Source organism: Gracilinanus agilis, chromosome 2 (assembly GCF_016433145.1).
Source record: "Gracilinanus agilis isolate LMUSP501 chromosome 2, AgileGrace, whole genome shotgun sequence".
Taxonomy (NCBI): Eukaryota; Metazoa; Chordata; class Mammalia; order Didelphimorphia; family Didelphidae; genus Gracilinanus; species Gracilinanus agilis.
The window spans coordinates 449,829,287-449,852,288 of NC_058131.1; the positions used below are offsets into that span (position 1 = coordinate 449,829,287).

At 35.3% G+C, this 23,002-nt stretch overlaps 1 protein-coding gene across 1 annotated transcript in view; it reads left to right on the forward strand.

The window, feature by feature from the left end:
• MIPOL1 (mirror-image polydactyly 1) overlaps positions 1–23,002 on the forward strand; it is a 148,829-nt gene that overhangs the window by 16,392 nt on the left and 109,435 nt on the right. The gene's annotated exons all lie outside the window — the stretch shown is intronic.

The following is a 23,002-nucleotide window of genomic DNA, read 5'->3' on the forward strand; positions in this document are numbered from 1 at the left end:
TTTCTTCTCTAATTGCTACCAATAGCATTTCTAATATAATATTAAACAATAGTGATCATAATGGGAATCCCTGCTTTACTCCAGATCTTATTGGGAAGGCTTCTAACATATCTCCATTGCAGATGATACTTGCTGATGGTTTTAAATAAATACTGTTTGTTATTTTGAGGAAAGGCCCTATTCTTTCTAGCGTTTTCAGTAGGAATCGGTCTTGTATTGTGTCAAAGGCCTTTTCTGCATCTATTGAGATAATCTTGTGATTTCTGTTGGTTTGGTTGTTGATATGGTTGATTATGTGGATGGTTTTCCTAATATTGAACCATCCTTAACATACCTGGCATAAATCCCACCTGATCATAGTGAATAATCCTTGTGATCACTTACTGGAGTCTTTTTGCTAGTATTCTGTTTAAGATTTTTGCATGTATGTTCATTAAGGAAATTGGTCTGTAGTTTTATTTCTCTGTTTTTGATCTGCCTGGTTTGGGAATCAGTACTATATTTGTATCATAAAAAGACTTTGGTAAACTCCTGCTTTGCTTATTTTGTCAAATAGTTTGTGTAGTATTGGGATTAGATGTTCTTTAAATGTTTGATAGAATTCACTTGTGTATCCATCTGGCCCTTGGGATTTTTTCTTAGGGAGTTCCTTGATGACTTATTTAATTTCTTTTTTTTTTTACATTTTTTAATCATTTATTAATATTCATTTTTAACATGGTTATATGATTCATGCTCCTACTTTCCCCTCCCCCCTGCACCTCCCCCACACATGGCTGATGCACATTTCCACTGGTTTTATCATGTGTCCTTGTTCAAGACCTATTTCCAAATTGTTGTTAGTTGCATTGGTGTGGTAGTTTCGAGTCCACATCCCCAATCATGTCCTCCTCAGCCCATATGTTCAAGCATTTGTTTTTCATATATGATTCCTCTCCTGCAGTTCTTCCTCTGAATGTGGGTAGCGTTCTTTTCCATAAATCCCTCAGAGCTGTCCTGTGTCATTGCATTGCTGCTGGTACAGAAGTCCATTACATTCGATTTTACCATAGTATATCAGTTTCTGTGTACAATGTTCTTCTGGCTCTGCTCCTTTCGCTCTGCATCAGTTCCTGGAGGTCTTTCCAGTTCGCCTGGAACTCCTCTAGTTTATTATTCCTTTTAGCACAATAGTATTCCATCACCAGCATATACCACAGTTTGTTCAGCCATTCCCCAATTGAAGGACATACCCTCCTTTTCCAGTTCTTTGCCACCACAAAAAGCACAGCTATAAATATTTTCATACAAGTCTGTTTATCTATGATCTCTTTGGGGTACAAACCCAATAATGGTATGGCTGGATCAAAGGGCAGGCATTCTTTTATAGCCCTTTGAGCATAGTTCCAAATTGCCAGCCAGAATGGTTGGATCAGTTCATTTCTTTTTCTGATATGAGATTATTTAAGTATTCTATTTCTTCTTTTGTTAATGTAGACGTTTTATATTTTTGTAAATATTTACCCATTTCACCTAGATTGTCATATATTTGTATCCATATAATTATGGCAAGTAGCTCTTAATAATTGTCTTAATTTCCTTTTCATTATAGGTGAGATTGCCTTTTCATTTTTGATACTGTTTATTGATTCTTTTCTTTCTCTTTTGAATTAGACTTATGAATACTTTATTTTATTTGTTTTTTCAAAGTACCAACTCCTAGTCTTATTTATTAGTTCAATAGTTCTTTTACTTTCAAATTTATTACTTATTCCTTTAGTTTTTAGGATTTCCAACTTAATTTTTATCTGGGGATTTTAAATTTGTTCTCTTTTTAAGTTTTTAAGTTGCAAGCCTAATACATTCATCTCTTCCCTCTCTATTTTGTTGATATAGGTTCTCAGGGATATAAATTTTCCCCTGACTACTGCTTTGGCTGTATTCCATAGATTTTCATGTGTTGTCTCCTCATTGTCATTCTCTTCAATGAAATCAGTAATTGTTTCTATTATTTGTTTTTTGTCCCACCAGTTTTGGAGAATTAGATTATTTAGTTTCCAATTAATTTTAAATTTGCCTCTCCATTAACTCTATTATTAATTATAATTTTTATTGCATTAAGATATGAAAAATTTACATTTATGATTTCTGCTTTTCTGCATTCATTTGCAATGCTTTTATGCCCTAGACGACTTTTGTATATGTATCATGTATTGCTGAAAAAAAAAGGTATATTCCTTTTTATCCCTGTTCATTTTTCTCAAGATATCCATTAACTCTAATTTTTTTTTTAACATTTTATTAATTTCCCTTACTTACTATTTATTTTTTGGTTTGATTTATCTAATTCTGATAGAAGAAAGTTGAGATCTGCCACGAGTATGGTTTTGCAATGTATTTCCTCCTTAAGAGCCTTTAGTTTCTGTTTTAAAAATCTGGATGCTATACCATTTTGGTGCATAAATGTTTAGTATTGCTATTACCTCATTGTTTATAGTACCTCCATTCTGCTCCAGGCTTTTACCTTGAATCTGTATGTGTTTCTGCCTCAAATGTGTTTCTTGCAAACAACATATAGTAGGATTCTGGTTTTTAATCCACTCTGCTATCCGCTTCTATTTTATGGATGAGTTCATCCCATTCGCATTAAGTGCATGATTACTAACTATTGCTTTCCATCTTATTTTCCCATTTAGATCCTGCTCCATTCTCTTTCTCTCTGTTCTTCCTCACCAGTGTTTTGTTTTTTTATCACCTCTCCTCTACTTCTTCCTCCCTCCTTTTGCTTCTCTGTAGGGTAAGATATAATTCTATACCCCAGTGAATATATATGCTTTTCCCTCTCTGAGCGTGTTATGATGAGAATAAACTTTTTTTAAAAAAAAAAACCCTTATCTTCTGTTTTCTAGAAAAGTGGGAAGGGCTAGGCAATGGGGACTAAGTGACTTGCCCAGGGTCACACAGCTAGGAAGTGTCTGAGTCCAGATTTGAACCCAGGACCTCTCATCTCTGGGCCAGATTTGAACCCAGAACCTCCCATCTCTGGGCCTGGCTCTCAATCCATTTGAGCCACCCAGCTGCCCCCGAGAATAAAGTTTAAGCCTTTACCTGTCACCACCCTTATCCTCCCCACCCTGTAATGATTTTTCATACCTTTTTATGCTATATAATTTACCCCTTTATCTCTCCTTTTCCTTTTCTCTTATTGTAATTCTCTTTTTCACCTCTTGATTTTCTTATATATCATATCATACACATACATATCATATCATATCAAATCATCATATTTACATGTACATCATATCATCATACATCATCATATATGTCATATAATCATAATCAACTTACTTTCCCACCACTTTTCTAAGTATATTCCTTTTATCTGTTCTACTGCTAAGAGTAATGTTTGAGAATTACAGATTCCTCTTTCCACTTCGAAATACAAACATTTTGACCTTAATGAGTCCCTTAAATTTTCTTTCTTATTTATCTTTTTAGGCTTCTCTTGTGACTTGTGTTTAGATTTCAAATTTTTTGTTTAAGTCTAGCTTAATCCTCAGAATGCTTGGAAATCTTCTATCTTATTTAATGTCCATTTTTTCCCCTGAAAGAACATACTCAGTTTTACTGGATAGGTGACTCTGGGTTATAAACTTAGATCTTTTGCTTTCCTGAATATCATATTCCATGCCTTCCAATCTTTTAATGTAGAAGTCATTTGGTCTTGTGTGATTCTGATTGTAGCTCTATCATATTTGAATTATTTTTTTTGGGCTGCTTGCAGTATTTTCTCCTTGGCTTTGGGGCTCTTGAATTTAGTTATTATATTCCTAGAAGTTGTCATTTGAGAATTTCTTTCTGGGGGTGATCTGTGTATTCTTTCAATTTCTATATTATTTTCTTGTTCAAGTATATCTGGGCAGTTTTCTTTGATCATGGCTTTCAGGTAATTCGATAATTCTTAAATTGCCTTTCCTGGATCTATTTTCCATGTCACTTATTTTTTCAATAAGCAACTTCATGTTTTCTTCTGTTTTTTTCATTCTTTTGATTTTGTTTTATTGTTTCTTTATTTCCCATGAAATCATTACTTTCTATTTGCTCAGTTCTGATTTTTAACGACTGATTTTCCTCCATCATCTTTTTGGGTCTCCTTTTTCATTTCTCTTCCCCACTTTTCTTCTGCCTTTCTTAATTGGCTTTTGAAGCCCTCTTTGAGCTCTTCCAGAATCTGTGTCCAATCCATATTTTTCTTTTGGACTTTGCGTGTATTTGCTATGCTTTCACTGTTCTCTTCTGTGTCTGTACCTTGCTCTTTGTCTCCATAAAAATTTGTTGGAGTAAGGTTCTTTTTAGGTTGTTTGCTCATTTTTCTTACCTTTTTATAAGTAGGCTCTGTTTTCTGGGAGGTTAGGGTACCCTCTTAAACTTTAGTCCATCTTATTTTCTGGGTTTTTGCCTGTTTCAGTTCTTCTAAGATGTTATAATGAGCTAAGGGCTGGGAGTTCTATGGGCCTCCTTTCACTGCTGATTCAATTAACTCTTGAGATGCTGGATAGGTTAAAGACTTGCCTCAGGCTTGGGTATAAACTTTTGTTCTCACTCTGAGCTTGATCAGGTCAGAGACTGCTCAAATTCTAGTCCCAGACTTAGGCACAAGTTTTTGGTCTCACTGACATAGTTGATTGCTCTGTCCTGGAGCTTCACCCTGAGCCCCTGGCAGAAAGATTGAAATCCCACTTGGGTCAACCAACTACTCCAGACTGGAATATATGACCTTATCACAGGCCCAGACTGGACTCTTGGCTTTGCTCTGGGCCTACACAGATCAGCGTACTTCAGCATAGATTGTCCTGGTCTGGGATTCTGGAATCCACCACAGGTTTGAAACCTCACAGGATATACATTGGTCTGGACCTCTTTTTGTCCAAGCAGGGTCTCAAGATCTGAATGTTGTCTTGGGCTTAGGTTCAGAACCTGGAACATCAGATGTCTGGGGATGTGTGGCTTGCTCTTCATTTCTTGCTATAGTCACTTGCTGACTGTGCTCCTCTCTTACCCCAGTGCCTCCAATGTTCTCTGCCTACCTTTTAGGTCTTTCTTTTCTTGAAAGTTGTTTCTCACTTTTTCCTTGTTGGTTCTTTTATTTGTTTTATGGCGTTATTTTTATATTGGTTCAACGGGATTCCCATGGTGACCTTGAGCTTCTCTATTTTACTACGCCATTTTGGCTCTGCCCTCAAAGTCATACCTGTGATTTGTAGAGGGTAAAATTATGGTTTGTAATGAATATTTAATAGGGCGGTCACCAGGAATTTAATTAATTAATTCCAAATGAATTTTTTAGCAATTTATTTATAAAATAGAGAAAGAGTGAAAGTAAAGAAATGAGATGAGGGCAGAGTAAGAGATCTAGCTTAATGAGCTAGACTATGTACTCAAGCCCTAGCTTTAGTCTGGCAGGGCTCCAGAAGCCTCAGCCAGAGAGCCCAAAGGTCAATTAACAAGGGTTTTAGCCATAAGACCTTCTCCCAGACGAGGGGCCCCTCCAGAGGGAAGCTAAGGAAGAAGTCAGCCTTTTTCACTCACCCACGTGTTAGTTCTAAGAAAAATATAAAGCAGTCCAAGGTCCTCAGCCAGAGCTCCTCTAGGGTCAAGTTGACCGTGAAAGAGAGCCTCCCAGGAGATTCTGGCCACTTTTTAAAGACCATTCCTTTCTTCCCTTCCTGTGCATTCCTTCCATTTTAACATGTCAGTTACAGCTAATGTTTTTCTTAGGACTGCCCAGGGGGCATGATTTTGATTTGTCACCCACTTTCACACATTTGGGTTACAGACCTCTCCCACTTAAGGATTAAGTGAGGTGTGTACACTTTTGGTGATTAAATCTAAAAATGGGCAGGGTAGAGTTAATTCCATCTTCACAGCTTTTAGAATGTCAACTTGGGAGCTAAGTAGAGGATGGATCAGAAAGGAGAGAAATTGGATGCACAAAAATCAGGTAGGCAGCTATTGTAATAATCTAGACAAGAGGTGATTGAACTGGTATGCTAGTTGTATAAATGGAGAGAACAGAATGGAAAGGAGAGATGTTTTGGAGGTAGAATGACAAGACCTGGCAACTAATTAAATATAAAGAATGAGAAAAGATGAAAAGCTGAAGATGACACTTAGGTTACAAACCTGGCAAAATATATAGTGGCATCCTTGACATAAATTTGGATATTAAGAAGGGGGTCTGGGTCTTTGATATTGAATTTGAGATAGCTACAGGGGCTTAATGTGAATCTATCCAAGAGAGAATTGGTGATAGAGGACTCATCTCAGGAGAGTGTTCATCAGAGTAGAATGGAGTTGTGGGAATGAAAGTTGAGAGGTGGTGAGGGAAGGAGTGTTGAAAAGGTTAAGTTTTTTTTGTTGTTTGTTTTTAGTTTTTTTCTCCCTTTTTAAATTTAGAATATTTTCCCATGGTTACTTGATTTATGATTCCCCCCTATCCCTGCTCTTTCCTCCCTACTCCTGAAGCCAACAAGCAGTTCCACTGGGTTATATATGTATCATTGTTCAAAACCTATTTGATATCTGTAGTAGAGCGATCCTTTAACATGAAAATTCCAATCATATCCCTATCGTTCTACATGATTGATCACATATTTTTCTAATGCATTTCTGTTTCCACAGTTCTTTTTGGAGTTCCACTGGATTGTCCTGGATCATTGCATTGCTGCAGGTAGAAAAGTCAATTACATTTATTTTTTTAAAACATTTATTAATATTTATTCTTTTGAAAAGTTAACATGGTTACATAATTCATGCTCTTACTTTCCCCTTCACCCCCTACCCCCCCGACTTCCCCCTACCCTCAATGGCAGATGTGTATTTCCACTGGTTTTAACATGTGTCATTGATCAAGACCTATTTCCAAATTGTTGATAGTTGCATTGGTGTGGTAGTTTCAAGTCTACATCCCCAATCATGTCTGCCTCAACCCATGTGCTCAAGTGGTTGTTTTTCTTCTGTTTCCACTCCTGTAGTACTTCCTCTGAATGTAGGTAGTGTTCTTTTCCATAAATCCCTCAGAAAAGTCAATTACATTTAACTGTGCCACAGTATATCAATTTCTGTGTACAATGTTCTCTTGGTTCTGTTCCTTTCACTCCGCATCAATTTCTGGAAGTCATTCCAGTTCACATGGAACTCCTTTCATCACAATAATATTCCATCAGCAACATATACTACAATTTATTGAGCCATTCCCCAATTGATGGACACCCTCTCATTTCCAATTTTTTGCTACCACAAAAAGTGGTATATAAAGCACACACAGAAAGGTTAAGTTTTGAATCAAATTTTGAAGGAGAGTAAGAACACAAATTAGTGGAAGTGGGAAATGGCATTTCCAGGGCATTCTGTGGAATAACATGTCTAGAGGTACAAAGGCAGAATAAATTAGCAGAAAAGAAATGTTTTTCCAAGTGTTATCTGGGCTTTTCATCTTTTGTTGAAATAGGGTTTTTATAGAGTCAGTAACAGTTAATTTACATATGGCTAATTTTGCCTGTCTTTTGTTAAAGCTAAATTTGTGTATTTTTTGTCATTATCCAAAAATATTCTGACTAGAAAGTCATTAACATCACTGTTTAGAAAGTTTATTTAAAAATAATTTTAAAGGAATCAATGTTTCTTGTTATCACTTAAGTTCAACATAATGTAGGTGCCTATAATATTTATATATATCTGTATTTCCATATTAAAAGCAGCATATCATTAAATCTTTTCAGTTTACAAAGTAGACAATCACTGGGAACAAAGTCAACAAACTATTTTAGAAATGGACCTATATTCCTGGCTCCTTCTCCCAAACTGTTTATTTAACCACAGTATCTTTAAATCTGAAGTTTTACATTGGCATTTACCTATGTGTTATAAAGGAGGATCTTTCACCCCACCTAGATCCTTCTGCAGTAGCTTCTTTTTGTTTCACCTTATTCCTTAAAGAAGCAGTATGTAGTACTAACTTCTTTGTGTACCTTCTTAACACTGTCATTTTGTTTATATAAAGTTGTTTAGTGAAAAGTAAATTTGTACATGCCTATTATATATGGTGATGGAAAATTCAGTGTGTTATCAATGACCCCAGATCCCATTGAAATTTGAAAAAGGAGCACCACATAAGTCCCTTCATATACTCAACTTTTTAAGTTCAACTTTATAACAATTTGAGTTTTTTATGGAACAAAATTTTATATTTGTAGAGCAGTAGTTTAGTTAAGAGAAGTCCACATTTCTTTGTTTATTTTACTCTAAAATTCTAAGGGTTTCATGCTAGAGTATACTTTATTCATTAGATATTACTGAAGTCAGTAAGGATGAAATTGAGAAGAGGCAGAGTAAAAAAATTATACAAAGTTAAATGAATGAAAGCATTATTGCTACTTTAAAAAATAAAGTTTCGTTGGTAACTCTTTAATCTTTCTCAGAAAAGAAAATATGACAGTCAAAATTTTCTCATAGAATTGAGCCTGAGAAAAAATTTTTTAAGGAGAATTGATAATATATATATATATATATTTTTTTTTTAAACCCTTACTTTCCATCCTGGAGTCAATACTGTGTATTGGCTCCAAGGCAGAAGAGTGGTAAGGGTAGGCAATGGGGGTCAAGTGACTTGCCTAGAGTCACACGGCTGGGAAGTGTCTGAGGCCGGATTTGAATCTAGGACCTCCCATCTCTAGGCCTGGTTCTCAATCCACTGAGCTACCCAGCTGCCCCCTGATACTATATTTTAAGTTGACTAATATGCCTTAGAATTTTGTTATAGAGGTAATATGATTAAATGAATTCCTTCAGTATTTAAGCATCATACAATATACTGTACTACTCACCAAAAAACGAGGAGATGAATAAGACTTGGCCTTTGTCGAAGGCAATTACAATAAAATGTGGACAAGATAGGACAGGATTTTAAATACATAGAAGAAAATAAAGTGCTATGAGATCAGATAAGTAGAATTATTTTCAGCTGTGGTTTAAAACAGGTGAATCTTACGGATGAGTTAGCATTTTTCTAGGCAAATTTACTAATTTGATTTTATTAACTTGGTAAGACATTTAGTTTTTTTGTGTAAATTAGCAAAACAAAACCCAAACCCTTGTGATTTGCAGTGTTGCTATGAAAGCAAAGAAAGCACTTTGGTTTTTTTAGATTCCTAATAACATTAATGATAATCTCAGTGAAAATTTCAGTAATTTAGTAGAAATGTTGGTTAAGGCAGCATAGGTGATTATATATTATGACTATAAATTTGTTGTTTTTTTTCAAAGCCTTTTCTTTGCTACCAAATTTATTGTGACTGAATCATATATTTAGAAAAAGAGATCTTAGTATGTTTAGCCACTAGATGGAGCTGCATGCAAATGAGATTTAGCTATACTCCTTATCTTACTGTTACTATTATATTGTAACTGATGTTGCTGATGATACTGAGACTAATTGTAACCTCAAATTACATTTGAGATTTTTTTCTATTTATTATTTAATACAGTTAAGACTAATTAATGCCTTGTCCTTTATATACAATAATTGTATTTTAGACTCACTGTTACTAGAATGTGTGCCTTAATGATGATGATGATAATTATTTTGCAATGATCTGCTCACTCTTTTACTTAATCCCGTTGTGAGCAATCCTATGCATTCTCAAGACATGTAAGTGGAGTTAGGGGTAAAACTGAAGCCAGTGGATTGACTGAACAAAATGTAGTGGTACTCATGAAGATAATTCCCCTTGACCATAGTCATTTTTGCTTCATACCCCAACAACCATCTAAGATTTACTTTGATATTTTGGAGGATCTGTGATTTCGTTTATGTAAACACTTCCTTCATAATTTCATATTAAAGCCCACATCTTCTTATTCAGTATTATTCTTTTTAAACTGTTTTATTTATGCATTCTGTTTTTTGTATGTTATATACAATTATCAAAGAAAAACAATTCAGCAAAAGTAATTGACAATGACTGTATCAGACAATATATGCAACTTCCTATTCCTGTAGTCATCTTCCTTTCCAAGGAAAGGAGGATGATAATGTTTTCTTTTTCTAATCTGTTTTCCAAAGCCAATATTGTTCATTAGTTAAACTTCTTCATTTAATATTCATTTACATGAATGTAGTCATTATGTACATTTTGTTTTCCTGGTTATGCTTTTTTCACTCTGAATTAATTAATAGCATTCCCATCACATGACTTCATAGAAAGGAGAGCTTTTGACTGGCTAGGGAACACTGAGTAAGAGGAGATATAGGGAAAAATCTCAGGATAGTGACTTGTTCCTTACTATTTCTTCTTTAAAATTCTATTTGTTTATTTAATTCTTTTTCCATGGTTCCATGATTCATATTCTTTTCCCCTCTCCCTTAGCCAATGAGCAATTCAACTAGGTTTTACATGTATCATTGATCAAGACTTATTTCCATATTATTAATATTTGTAATAGAGTGATGATTTAGAGTCTACATGCCCAATCATATCCCCGTCAAACCATGTGATCACGGAAATGTTTTTCTTCTATGTTTCTACTCAAAAAGTTCTTTCTCTGGATGTGGATAGTGTTCTTTCTCATAAGTCCCTCAGAATTGCCCTGCATCACTTCATTGCTGCTAGTAGAGAAGTCCATTACTTTCAATTGTGCCACAGTATATCAGTCTCTGTGTACAATGTTCTCCTGGTTCTGCTCCTTTTGCTCTTCATCAATTCCTGGAGGGTTGTTCTAGTTCACATGGAATTCCTCTATTTTATTATTCCTTTCAGTACAATAGTATCCCATCACCAACAGATACCACAGTTTGTTCAGCCATTCCTCAATTGATGGACATCCCCTCATTTTCCAATTTTTTTCCACCACAAAGAGCGAGGCTATAAATATTTTTGTACATGTATTTTTCCCCCCTATTATCTCTTTGTGATAGAAACACAGCAGTGGTATGGCTGGATCAAAAGGCAGGTAGTCACTTAAAGCCCTTTGGGCATAATTCCAAATTGTCTTCCAATTCACAATTTCACAAGCAGTGTATTACTGGTCCAATTTTGGCACATCCTCTCCAACATTTATTATTTTCCTTTGCCGTCATATTAGCCAGTCTTCTAGGTGTGAGGTGATATCTCAGAGTTGTTTTGATTTGCATTTCTCTCATAAGAGATTTAGGATATTTTTTCATGTGCTTATTGAGAGTTTTGATTTCTTTATCCTGAAAACTACCTATTTATGTCCCTTGCCCATTTATCAGTTGGGGAATGGCTTGATTTTTTTCTACAGTTGATTGAGTTCCTTATAAATTTGAGAAATTAGACCTTTATCAGAGGTTTTTGTTATAAAGATTTTTTCCCAATTTCTTGCTTCCCTTCGAACTTTGGTTGCAATGGTTTTGTTTGTATAAAACCTTTTTAATTTAATGTAATCACAATTTTTCATTTTACATTTTTGTGATATTCTCTATCTCTTGCTTGGTCTTAAATTCTTTTCTTTCCCATAGATCTGACAGGTATATTATTCTATGTTCACCTAATTTACTTATAGTTTCCTTCTTTATATTTAGGTTGTTTATTCATTCTGAATTTATCTTGGTGTAGGGGGTGAGATGTTGATCTAGACTTAATCTCTCCCATACTGTTTTCCAATTTTCCCAGCAGTTTTTGTTAAACAGTGGGTTCTTGTCACAAAAACTAGGATCTTTGGGTTTATCGTATACTGTCTTGCTGAGGACATTTACCCCCAAGTCTATTCCATTGGCCCTTCCTTCTGTCCCTTAGCCAATACCCTATGTATTTTAAAAATATTTATAAAGTTTATTATTTTCTTTTAATTATTTATTTTCTATAGAATATTTTCCCATATTTACATTTTTCATGTTCTTTCCCTCTCCCCCAAAACTCCCCACTTCCCTGTAGCCAATGCACAATTCCACTGGGTTTTACATGTATACTGATTCTATATTATTGATAGTTGGACTAGAGTTATTGTTTAGCATCTACCTCCTCAATAAAATCCCCATCAGCCCATGTGTTCAAGCAGTTGTTTTTCTTCTGTGTTTCTATTCCCACAGAACTTCCTCTGAATATTGCTAGTTTTCTTTCTCGTAAGTCAGAGATTCCCAAAGTGGGCGCCACTGCCCCCTGGTGGGTGATGCAGTGATCTAGGAGGATGGTGATGGCCACAGGTGCATTTTGGAATGTGGATTCAGTGCAGTAACCAATTTATTAACAAAAAAAAGAAACCAATTGCAAATAGTCAATCGCAGTGATTTAAGATTACTGCTGACAAAAAAAGAGCCGAGGATTACTAAATTGGTAGCAGCACACCAAGTTCATTCTTCTCATTAAGATTATTTTGAATGTTTTAACTTTTTTTGTATTACATTCTATTCTGAGTTCAATAAATAGTTTCATAATTTCAAAATTCAATGTTTCTAATTTATACCTTTCTTTACTATATTTTAAGAAAAAGGTAGAAACATTAATACATATATCTTTCCTATTAATTGCTATTAAAATAAAAAAAATAATCTACAGTGGGCCCTAAGTAATATTTTTTCTGGAAAGGGGGCAGTAGGCCAAAAAAGTTTGGGATCCACTGTTGTAAGTCATTCAGCATTGCTCTGGATCCTTGCATTGCTGCTAGTAGAGAAGTCCATTATGTTCGATTTTACCACAGTGTATCAGTCTCTGTGTACAATGTTCTCCTGGATCTGCTCCTTTCACTCTGCATCAATTCCTGGAGGTCGTTCCAGTTCACATGGAATTCCTCCAGTTCATTATTCTTTTGAGAACAATAGTAAAATTTTACTTTAGTAAAAAAGCTTCTTGGTAGTTTGATAGGTATGGCACTGAATAAATTAATTTGGGTAGGATTGTTATTTTTTTATGTTAGCTCATCCTACCTATGGGCAATTAATGTTTTCCTAATTATTTAGATCTAGTTTTAATTGTGTGGGGAGTATTTTGTAGTTGTGTTAATATAATTCCTGTCTTGGCAAATAGATTCCTAGATATTTTATATTATCTAGGACAGTGATGGGCAAACTATAGCCTGTGGGTCAGATGCAGCCCCCTGAAATGTTCTATCTGACTATGCACCATTATTCCTAATCTGATGAATACAATGAGTAGGATAAAATACAATGAAACTTCTGAAGAGTTACCTTAGGAACAGTCTTACAGATGAGCATTTCCTTTCCTTTGGTCCCCTCTTTAAAAAGTTTGCCCATCACTGGTCTAGGGTGATTTTCTCTTTATTTATTCATTCATTCATTCATTCATTCATTTATTTATTTATTTACTTATTTATTCATTCATTCATTCATTCATGCATTCATTCACTCACTGACTCATTCATTCATTCATTTATTTATTTATTTTTATTTTATTTTAAACCCTTAACTTCTGTGTATTGACTTATAGGTAGAAGAGTGGTAAGGGTAGGCAATGGGGGTCAAGTGACTTGCCCAGGGTCACACAGCTGGGAAGTGTCTGAGGCCGGATTTGAACCTAGGACCTCCCGTCTCTAGGCCTGTCTCTCAATCCACTGAGCTACCTAGCTGCCCCTCTAGGGTGATTTTAAATGGAGTTTCTCTTTCTAATTCTTGCTACTGATTTTTGTTGGAAATAATATAGAAATGCTGATGATTTATGCGGGTTTATTTTGTATCCTGCAACTTTGCTAAAGTTGTTGATTATTTCTACTAGCTTTTTAGTTGATTCTCTAGGATTCTTTAACTAGACCACCATATTTTCAAAGAGTGATAGTTTAGTATTCTCATTCTCTTATTTTAATCCCTTCAATTTCTTTTTCTTCTCTAATTGCTACTGCTAATGTTTCTAGTACAATTTTAAATAAAAGAGGTGATAGTGGGTATCCTTGCTTCACTCCTGATCTTATTGGGAAGCCTTCTAACTTGTTCCCATTGCAGATATTTGCTGATGGCTTTAAATATTTTTTATTATTTATTTACTGTTTATTTTGACGAAACGCTCATCTATTCCTATACTTTCTAGTGTTTTCGGTAGGAATGGGTGTTGTATTTTGTCAAAGGCTTTTTCTGCATCTATTGAGATAATCATGTGATTTCTGTTGGTTTGATTGTTGATATGGTTAATTATGTGGATGGTTTTCTTAATATTAAATTATCCTTGCATTCTTGGTATGAATTCCACCTGATGTTAGTAATTCTCAGGATCACTTGCAGGCGTCTTTTTTGCTAGTACTCTATTTAAGATTTTTGCATCTATGTTCATTAAGGAGATTGGTCTATAGTTTCCTTTCTCTGTTTTTGGTCTCCCTGGCTTTGGAATCAGTACCATATTAGTGTCATAAAAAGAATTTGGTAGAACTCCTTCTTTGCTTATTTTGTCAATTAGTTTGTATAGTACTGGAATTAGTTGTTCTATGAAGGTTTGATAGAATTCACTTGTGAATCCAACTGGTTCTGGAGATTTTTTCCTAGGGAGTTCTTTGATGGCTAGTTCAATTTCTTTTTCTAATATGGGATTATTTAAATATTCTATTTCTTCTCTCAATCTAGGCAATTTATATTTTTGTAGATATTCATTCATATATCTTAGATTGTGGTATTTTTTGCCATATAATTGGGCAAATTTTTATTGCCTTAATTTCCTCTTTATTAGAGATGAGGTCTTTGTTTTCAAATTTGATACTGTTTTTGTTTTCTTCTTTCCTTTTTAAAATTAGATTGACCAGTACTTTGTCTATTTCATTTGCTTTTTCAAAGTACCAGCTTCTATTCTTATTTATTAATTCAATAGTTCTTTTACTTTCAATTTTATTAATTTCTCCTTTAATTTTTAGGATTTCTAATTTAGTTTTCATTTGGAGGATTTTTAATTTGTTCACATTTTACTTTTTTAATTTGCATGCCAAATTTATTGAGCTCTGCCCTCCCTAATTTGTTAATATATGCACTCAAGAATAGAAATTTCCCCATTAGTACTACTTTGGGTGTGTCCTATAGATTTTTGTAAGAAGTCTCATCATTGTTATTCTCTTCAATGAAATTATTATTTTTAAAAAAACCCTTACCTTCCATCTTGGAGTCATTACTGTGTATTGGCTCCAAGGCAGAAGAGTGGTAAGGGTAGGCAATGGGGGTCAAGTGACTTGCCCAGGGTCACACATCTAGGAAGTGTCTGAGGTCACATTTGTACCTAGGACCTCCCCTCTTTAGGCCTGGCTCTCAATCCACTGAGCTCCCCAGCTGCCCCCTTGAAATTATTAATTGTTTCTATGATGGGTTCTTTTTTTTTTTAATTTTGAATATTTTCTCATAGTTACATGTTTTATGTTCTTTCCCTCTCCCCGAACCCCCTTAACTCCCTACCCATGAGCAATCAATGGCTTTCCAATTGTTTAACTCCAGTTTTATTTGTTTGGAAAGTGTTTTGTAGTTATTTTCGTATAATTCCTGTGTTTGTTTTGGTAGAAAGATTCCCAAGCATTTTATATTGTCTAGGGTGATTTTAAATGGTGTTTCTCTTTCTACCTCTTGCTGCTCTAATGTGTTGGAAATATATAGAAATACTGATGATTTATGTACATTTATTTTGTATCTTGCAACTTTGCTAAAGTTGTTGATTATTTCTACCAGCTTCTAAGTTGATTCTCTAGGATTTTTTAATTAGACCATCATATCATCTGCATTGCCTATTTTGATACCTTCAATTTCTTTTTCTTCTCTCATTGCTACTGCTAGTGTTTCTAGTACTAGTTTGAATAATAGAGGTGATAATGGTCATCCTTTTGGGGATCTTATTGGGAAGGCTTCTCATTTATCCCCATTGCATATAATGCTTGTTGATGGTTTTAGGTATATACTGTTTATTATTTTTAGGAAGGGTCCTTCTATTCCTATACTTTTCAATGTTTTGAATAGGAATAGATGCTGTATTTTGTCAAAGGATTTATCAGCATCTATTGAGATAATCATGTCATTTTTGTTAGACTGTTGATATGGTCAATTATGTGGATGGTTTTCCTAATGTTGAACCATCCTTGCATTCCTGGTATAAATCCCACCTGATCATGGTGGATGATCTTCTTAATTACTTGCTGGAGTCTCTCTGCATTAGGGAGATTGGTCTATAGTTTTCTTTCTCTGTTTTTGGTCTACCTGGCTTTGGAATCAGTACCATATTTGTGTCATAAAATGAATTGGTAGGACTCCTTCTTTGCTTATCATATCACATAATTTGTATAGTACTGGGATTAGTTGCTCTTTGAATGTCTGATAGAATTCACTTTTGAATCTATCAGGTCCTGGTGATTTTTTTCTTAGGGAGTTCTTTGATGGCTTGTTCAATTTCTATTTCTGATATGGGATTATTTAGGTATTCTATTTCTTCTGCTGTTAATCTAGGCAATTTATATTTTTTTAGGTATTCATCCATATCTCCTAAATTGTTACATTTGTTGCTATATAATTAGGCGAAATAGTTTTTAATGATTGCCTTAATTTCCCCTTCATTAGACGTGAGGTCCCCCTTTTCATCTTTAATACTGTCAATTTGGTTTTCTTCTTTCCTTTTTCTTATTAGATTGACCAGTACTTTGTCTATTTTATCTGTTTTTTCAAAATACCAGCTTCTAGTCTTATTTATTAATTCAATAGTTCTTTTACTTTTGATTTTATTGATTTCTCCTTTAATTTTAAGTATTTCTAATTTAGTTTTCATCTGAGGGTTTTTAATTTGTTCGCTTTCTAATTTTTTCAGTTGCATACCCAATTCATTAATCTCTGCCCTCCTTAATTTGTTAATATATGCATTCAAAGATATAAATTTCCCCCTGAGTACTGCCTTGGCTGCATCCCACAGAGTTTGGTAGGATGTCTCATCATTGTCATTCTCTACAATGAAATTGTTGATTGTTTCTATGATTCCTTCTTTGACAAATTTGTTTTGTAGAATCATATTGTTTAATTTCCAATTGGTTTTTGATTTGCCTGTCCAGGTGCCCTTACTAATTATTATTTTTATTGCATTATGATCTGAGAAGGTTACATTTATTATATCTGCTCTTTTGCATTTGTTTGCAATGATTCTATGTCCTATTACATGGTCAATCTTTGTGAATGTACCATGTGCAGCTGAAAAGAAGGTGTATTCCTTTTTATCCCTATTTATTTTTCTCCACATATCAATTAGATCTAATTTTTCTAGGACTTCATTCACCTCTCTTACCTCTTTCTTATTTATTGTTTGGTTTGATTTATGTAGATCTGAAAGGGGAATATTTAGATCTCCCACTAGTATGATTTTACTATCTATTTCCTTCTTGAGCTCTGCCAGTTTCTCCTTTATGAATTTGGATGCTATACCACTTGGTGCATATGTATTGAGTAGTGTTATTTCCTCATTGTTTATACTGCATTTAATCAGGATGTAATGACCTTCCCTGTCGTTTTTAATCACATCTATTTTTACTTTGGCTTTGTCAGAAATCATAATAGCCACTCCTGCCTTCTTTTTCTCATTTGATGCCCAAAGAGATTTTGCTCAAGCTCTTAACCTTAAACTTGTATATGTCTACCCTCATATGTATTTCTTGTAGTCAATATAAAGTAGGATTTTGGTTTCTGATCCACTCTGCTATTTGCTTCCGTTTTATGAGCGAGTTCATTCCATTCACATTCAGAGTTATAATTATCAGTTGTGCATTCACTGACATTTTTGTATTCTCCCCTAGACCCACCCTTTCTTCTTACACTATTTTCTTTTAAACCAGTGTTTTGCTTTGAGCCAGTATCCCTTATCCCCTCCCTTGTTTGACTTCCCTTTCTGCACCCTCCCTTGTTATTCCTCTCTTTTTGTTTTTAAAGGCCTAATGAATTCCCTCCCCCTTCTTTTCCCCTCCCTTTTTTGACCTCCCCACTCCCTTGCTCCCTTTGGTTTATCCCTTCTGACTTTCTCAGTAGGGTTAGATAGAGTTTTTTATCCCAATGGATAATAAAGCTACTCTTACCTCTCTGGGTTAATTACACTGAGAATAAGGTTTGATTATTCCCTCTTAATGCTCTCTTCCTCTACTTCTTATAACAGTGTTTATCCCCTCCCCTTCCCATACCCTCTTTGTGTGTAATAGAATATCCTATTTTTCTTATTTACTCAGATTTCTCTTGGTGTCCCCTACTATTCCCCCCCTCTTTCCCGCCCTCCATGTCATCTTAGACCATTTAGCATCCTGTCCTCTCCCTATGAATTATTCTTCTGGTTGCTATAATAGTGAATATTATAATAGTGAATAGAGTTCACTACAGAGAATTAATCATAGCATTTCTCCACATAGTAATACAGGTAATTAGATCTTATTTAAGCCCTTAAAAAGTCAAATTTAAAAAATTATGAGTTTTCTTTCTTTTCCCTCTGTTTCTTATTTACCTTTTCATGTTTTTCTTCATTTTTGTGGTTGGATATCAAACTTTCCATTTAGTCCTGGTTTCTTTTGTGCAAAAACTTGGAAATCTTCAATTTTGTTGAATGCCCATACTTTCCCCTGGAAGTATATAGTCAGTTTCGATAGGTAGTTGATCCATGGCTGAAGGCCCAGCTCTCTTGCCTTTCTGAATATCGTGTTGCAAACCTTGCGGTCTTTTAGCGTGGAGGCTGCCAGATCCTGTGTGATCCTGATTGGAGCTCCTTGATCTTTGAATTGTCTCTTTCTTTCTTTTTGTAAGATTTTTTTCTTTTACTTGAAAGCTCTTTAATTTGGCTGTTATATTCCTAGGTGTTGACTTTTCTGGGTCCAGTGTAGAGGGTGATCTATGGATCTTTTCAATGTCTATATTGCCCTCTTGTTGTAGAACTTCAGGGCAATTTTGCTGCATAATTTCTTTAAGTATGGAGTCCAAGGTTCTATTAATTTCTGCCTTTTCTGGAAGACCAATGATTCTCAAATTGTTTCTTCTAGACCTGTTTTCTTGGTCTGTCACTTTCTCATTGAGATATTTCATGTTTCCTTCTATTTTATCAGTCTTTTGACTTTGTTTTATTTGTTCTTGTTGTCTTGAGAGATCATTATGTTCTAATTTTTCAATTTTAGCCTTTAAGGATTGGTTTTCGGCTATAATCTTTTGGTTTTTGGCTATAATCTTTTGGTTTTCCTTTTCAATCTGGGCATTTCTGGTGTTCAATTTGCTTATCAGTTCATTTGATTTCTGAGCCTCACTTTCCAATTGCAAAATTCTGGCTTTTAAGCTGTTATTTTCTTGCCAGATCTCTTTCATCTTCTTCAACATCTCATTTTTGAACTCTTCAATAGCTTGTGACCAGCTTTCATTTTTTTGGTAAGGTTTGGATATGATTACTTGTTTGTCCTCCTGTGTTGTCTGGATTTTCTCTGTGTAAAAGTTGTCGAGTGTTCTAGTTTTTCTTGATAATCTTTTTCTTCTTCTGGAGTTCTCGGCTTGCCATCGTTAGCCCCGCCCCTTTTCAGCTTTGTCTTCACACTCAGGGTCTGCCTGTGCTTTCTAAGCTCCTGGGGGCTCTGGTCTCCTTGTCTTTGGTGTTAGGCCTCCTGGTCATCCTCGGTCTACCCCTCTGCCTGAGGCTCCTTCAGCAGTCTCAGGGGATGCTTTCACAGCCTCGCTCCCGTCTGCTCCGGGTCCTCACTCGAGGTCCATGCCTGGGCTGGAGATCTTTATTCAGGCCTAGGGCACTGCCTTCACCCTCGAAGATGCTAGGAAAGTCTCTGCATTAGAGATCTTTATTCTCGCTTAGGGTACTGTCTTCACCCACGCAGAAGTTAGGTAAAGTCCGTGGGCTGGAGATCTTTATTTGTGCCTGGGATGATGCCTTCACCTGTGTAGACGCTAGGGAAAGTCCCTGCTTTAGAGATCTTTTCCCTGCCCGCACAGACGCTCGGGGAAAGTCCATGCGAGCTCCCCAGCCACTTGGGGTCCCTCGTGTTGCATCACATAGGTATAAGCCCTGGGGCTGCTGGTGATTTACTGGTTGCCCCAGGCCTGTTTTCACTCTTGTGCATTGTGCAAGGTGTGTGGTGTGGGGTGTGGGGGAGGGGCTTTTTCCTCTCGCGTTTTCGTGAGTGCTGTTTCACCCCTTTATAGCGTGGAGATGCCCCAATTCTGAGTACCTTCAGTGCTGCGCCCTGTTGTGGGGTTCCTTCGTTCGTCTGGGTTCGTTTTTATTTCCCCTTGAGGAGTCCTGTATTAGGAGAGATCGAGCAGCTGCTCCTTACTCTGCCGCCATCTTCTTCTTTTTTTTTTTTTTTATTTTAAACCCTTTAACTTCTGTGTATTGACTTATAGGTGGAAGATTGGTAAGGGTGGGCAATGGGGGTCAAGTGACTTGCCCAGGGTCACACAGCTGGGAAGTGGCTGAGGCCGGATTTGAACCCAGGACCTCCCGTCTCCAGGCCTGGCTCTCAATCCACTGAGCTACCCAGCTGCCCCTCTGCCGCCATCTTCTTAATGAAAATTTTAATTTTTTCTATGATTTATTCTTTAACTGATTTTGGAGAATGATATTATTTAATTTCCAATTAGTTTTTGATTTTCCTGTTCATGTGCCCTTAATTATTTTTATTTCATTATGATCTGAAGAGGTTAAATTTATTATTTCTGTCTTTTGTGTTTGTTTGCCATGTTTCTATGCCCTAAAACATGGTAAGTCTTTGTGAATGTTCCATGTGCAGCTGAAAAATAGATATATTACTTTTTTTCCCTGTTTATTGTTCTCCTCATCTATTAACTCTAATTTTTCTAGGATATCATTTATCCCTCTTATCTCTTTCTTATTTATTTTTTGGTTTGATTTATCTAGATCTGAAAGAGAAATATTTAGTTCTCCCACTAGAATAGTTTTACTATCTATTTCTTACTTGAACTCTGCCAGTTTCTCCTTTATATATTTGGATGCTATGCCATTTGTTGCATACATGTTGAGTACTGTTATTTCCTCATTGTCTATACTGCCTTTCATCAGGATGTAATTACCTTCCCTATCTCTTTTAATCAGGTCTTTTTTTTGGCTTTGTCAGAAATCATGTTTGATATTCCTACCTTCTTTTTCTCAGTTGTAGTCCAATAGATTTTCCTCTAGCCATTGACCTTATCCCTGTAAACATCCACCTGCCTAATGTGTGTTTCTTGTAGACAATATATATTTTTTTGTTGTTTTCTAACCCACTTTGCTATTTGCTTCTGTTTTATGGGTGAGTTCATCCTATTCACATTGTAAGAGGGTGATTTTAAGTATTTTATAGATATAGATATATATATTTAAAATGTGACCGCCGGGAATCAACAATTCAGATTGATTCCATAATTAAAATAGACCTAAGTCAGGATCGGGTTTAAGGTAGTTTATTTACAATTAGGAAGGTAAAAGGTAGGTAAATAGTGTTATGATTAAAAATGATAAAGACTGATATAATAGACATTAGTAGTTTAATTAAAGCCATGGCCATGCTGGTAAAATATATGTAAGACCGCGGGCCTGTAAGAATTCACATTGCCTCCGCCATTTTTATCTTTCAAATCGTCCTGCGCCTGCTAGCTAAGAGCGAGACTTCCTCCTCACCCAGGAGATTTAACCCCTTTCCTACATCATCATACTTCCTGTTTGCCATGAGAAATCAGGGGAAGTGTAGTTTCAAAGCTCCCACGTGTCCACAAACACTACTTTTAAATGGCATCTCCCCAATTTAACATAAATGTTCATTTAAAATTCAAGGAAGTGTCTAGCAGACACCTATGGACATATAGGGGACTTTGAGTGATAGCTTAGTTTCCTCCTTGCCCACTTTGATACCTTCAATTTCTTTTTCTTCTCTAATTGCAACTGCTAGTGTTTCTAGTACAATGTTAAATAATAGAGGTGATAATGGGCATCCTTGTTTTACTCCTGATCTTATTGGGAAGGCTTCTAATTTATCCCCATTGCATATGATGTTTGTTGATGGTTTTAGGTATATACTGTTTATTATTTTTAGGAAAGGTCCTTCTATTCCTATACTTTTCAGTGTTTTCAATAGGAATGGATGCTGTATTTTGTCAAAGGCTTTTTCAGCATCTATTGAGATAATCATGTGATTTTTGTTTGTTAGACTTTTGATATGGTCAATTATGTGGATGGTTTTCCTAATGTTGAACCAACCTTGCATTCCTGGTATAAATCCCACCTGATCGTGGTGGATGATCTTCTTAATTACTTGCTGGAGTCTCTTTGCTAGTATTCTATTTAAGATTTTTGCATCTATGTTCATTAGGGAGATTGGTCTGTAGTTTTCTTTCTCTGTTTTTGATCTCCCTGGCTTTGGAATCAGTACCATATTTGTGTCATAAAAGGAATTTGGTAGGACTCCTTCTTTGCTTATCATATCAAATAATTTGTATAGTATTGGGATTAGTTGCTCTTTGAATGTCTGATAGAATTCACTTGTGAATCCATCAGACCCTGGTGATTTTTTCTTAGGGAGTTCTTTGATGGCTTGTTCAATTTCTATTTCTGATATGGGATTATTTAGGTATTCTATTTCTTCTGCTGTTAATCTAAGCAGTTTATATTTTTGTAAATATTCGTCCATATCTCCTAAATTGTTATATTTATTGCCACATCATTGGGCAAAATAGTTTTTAATGATTGCCTTAATTTCCCCTTGATTAGAGGTGAGGTCTCCCTTTTCATCTTTGATACTGTCAATTTGGTTTTCTTCTTTCCTTTTTTTATTAGATTGACCAGTATTTTGTCTATTTTATCTGTTTTTTTTTTCAAAATACCAGCTTCTAGTCTTATTTATTAATTCAATAGTTCTTTTACTTTCGATTTTATTAATTTCTCCCTTGGTTTTTAGTATTTCTAATTTAGTTTTCATCTGGGGATTTTTAATTTGCTCACTTTCTAATTTTTTGAGTTGCATGCCCAATTCATTGATCTCTGCCCTCCTTAATTTGTTAATATATGCACTCAAGGATATAAATTTCCCCCTGAGT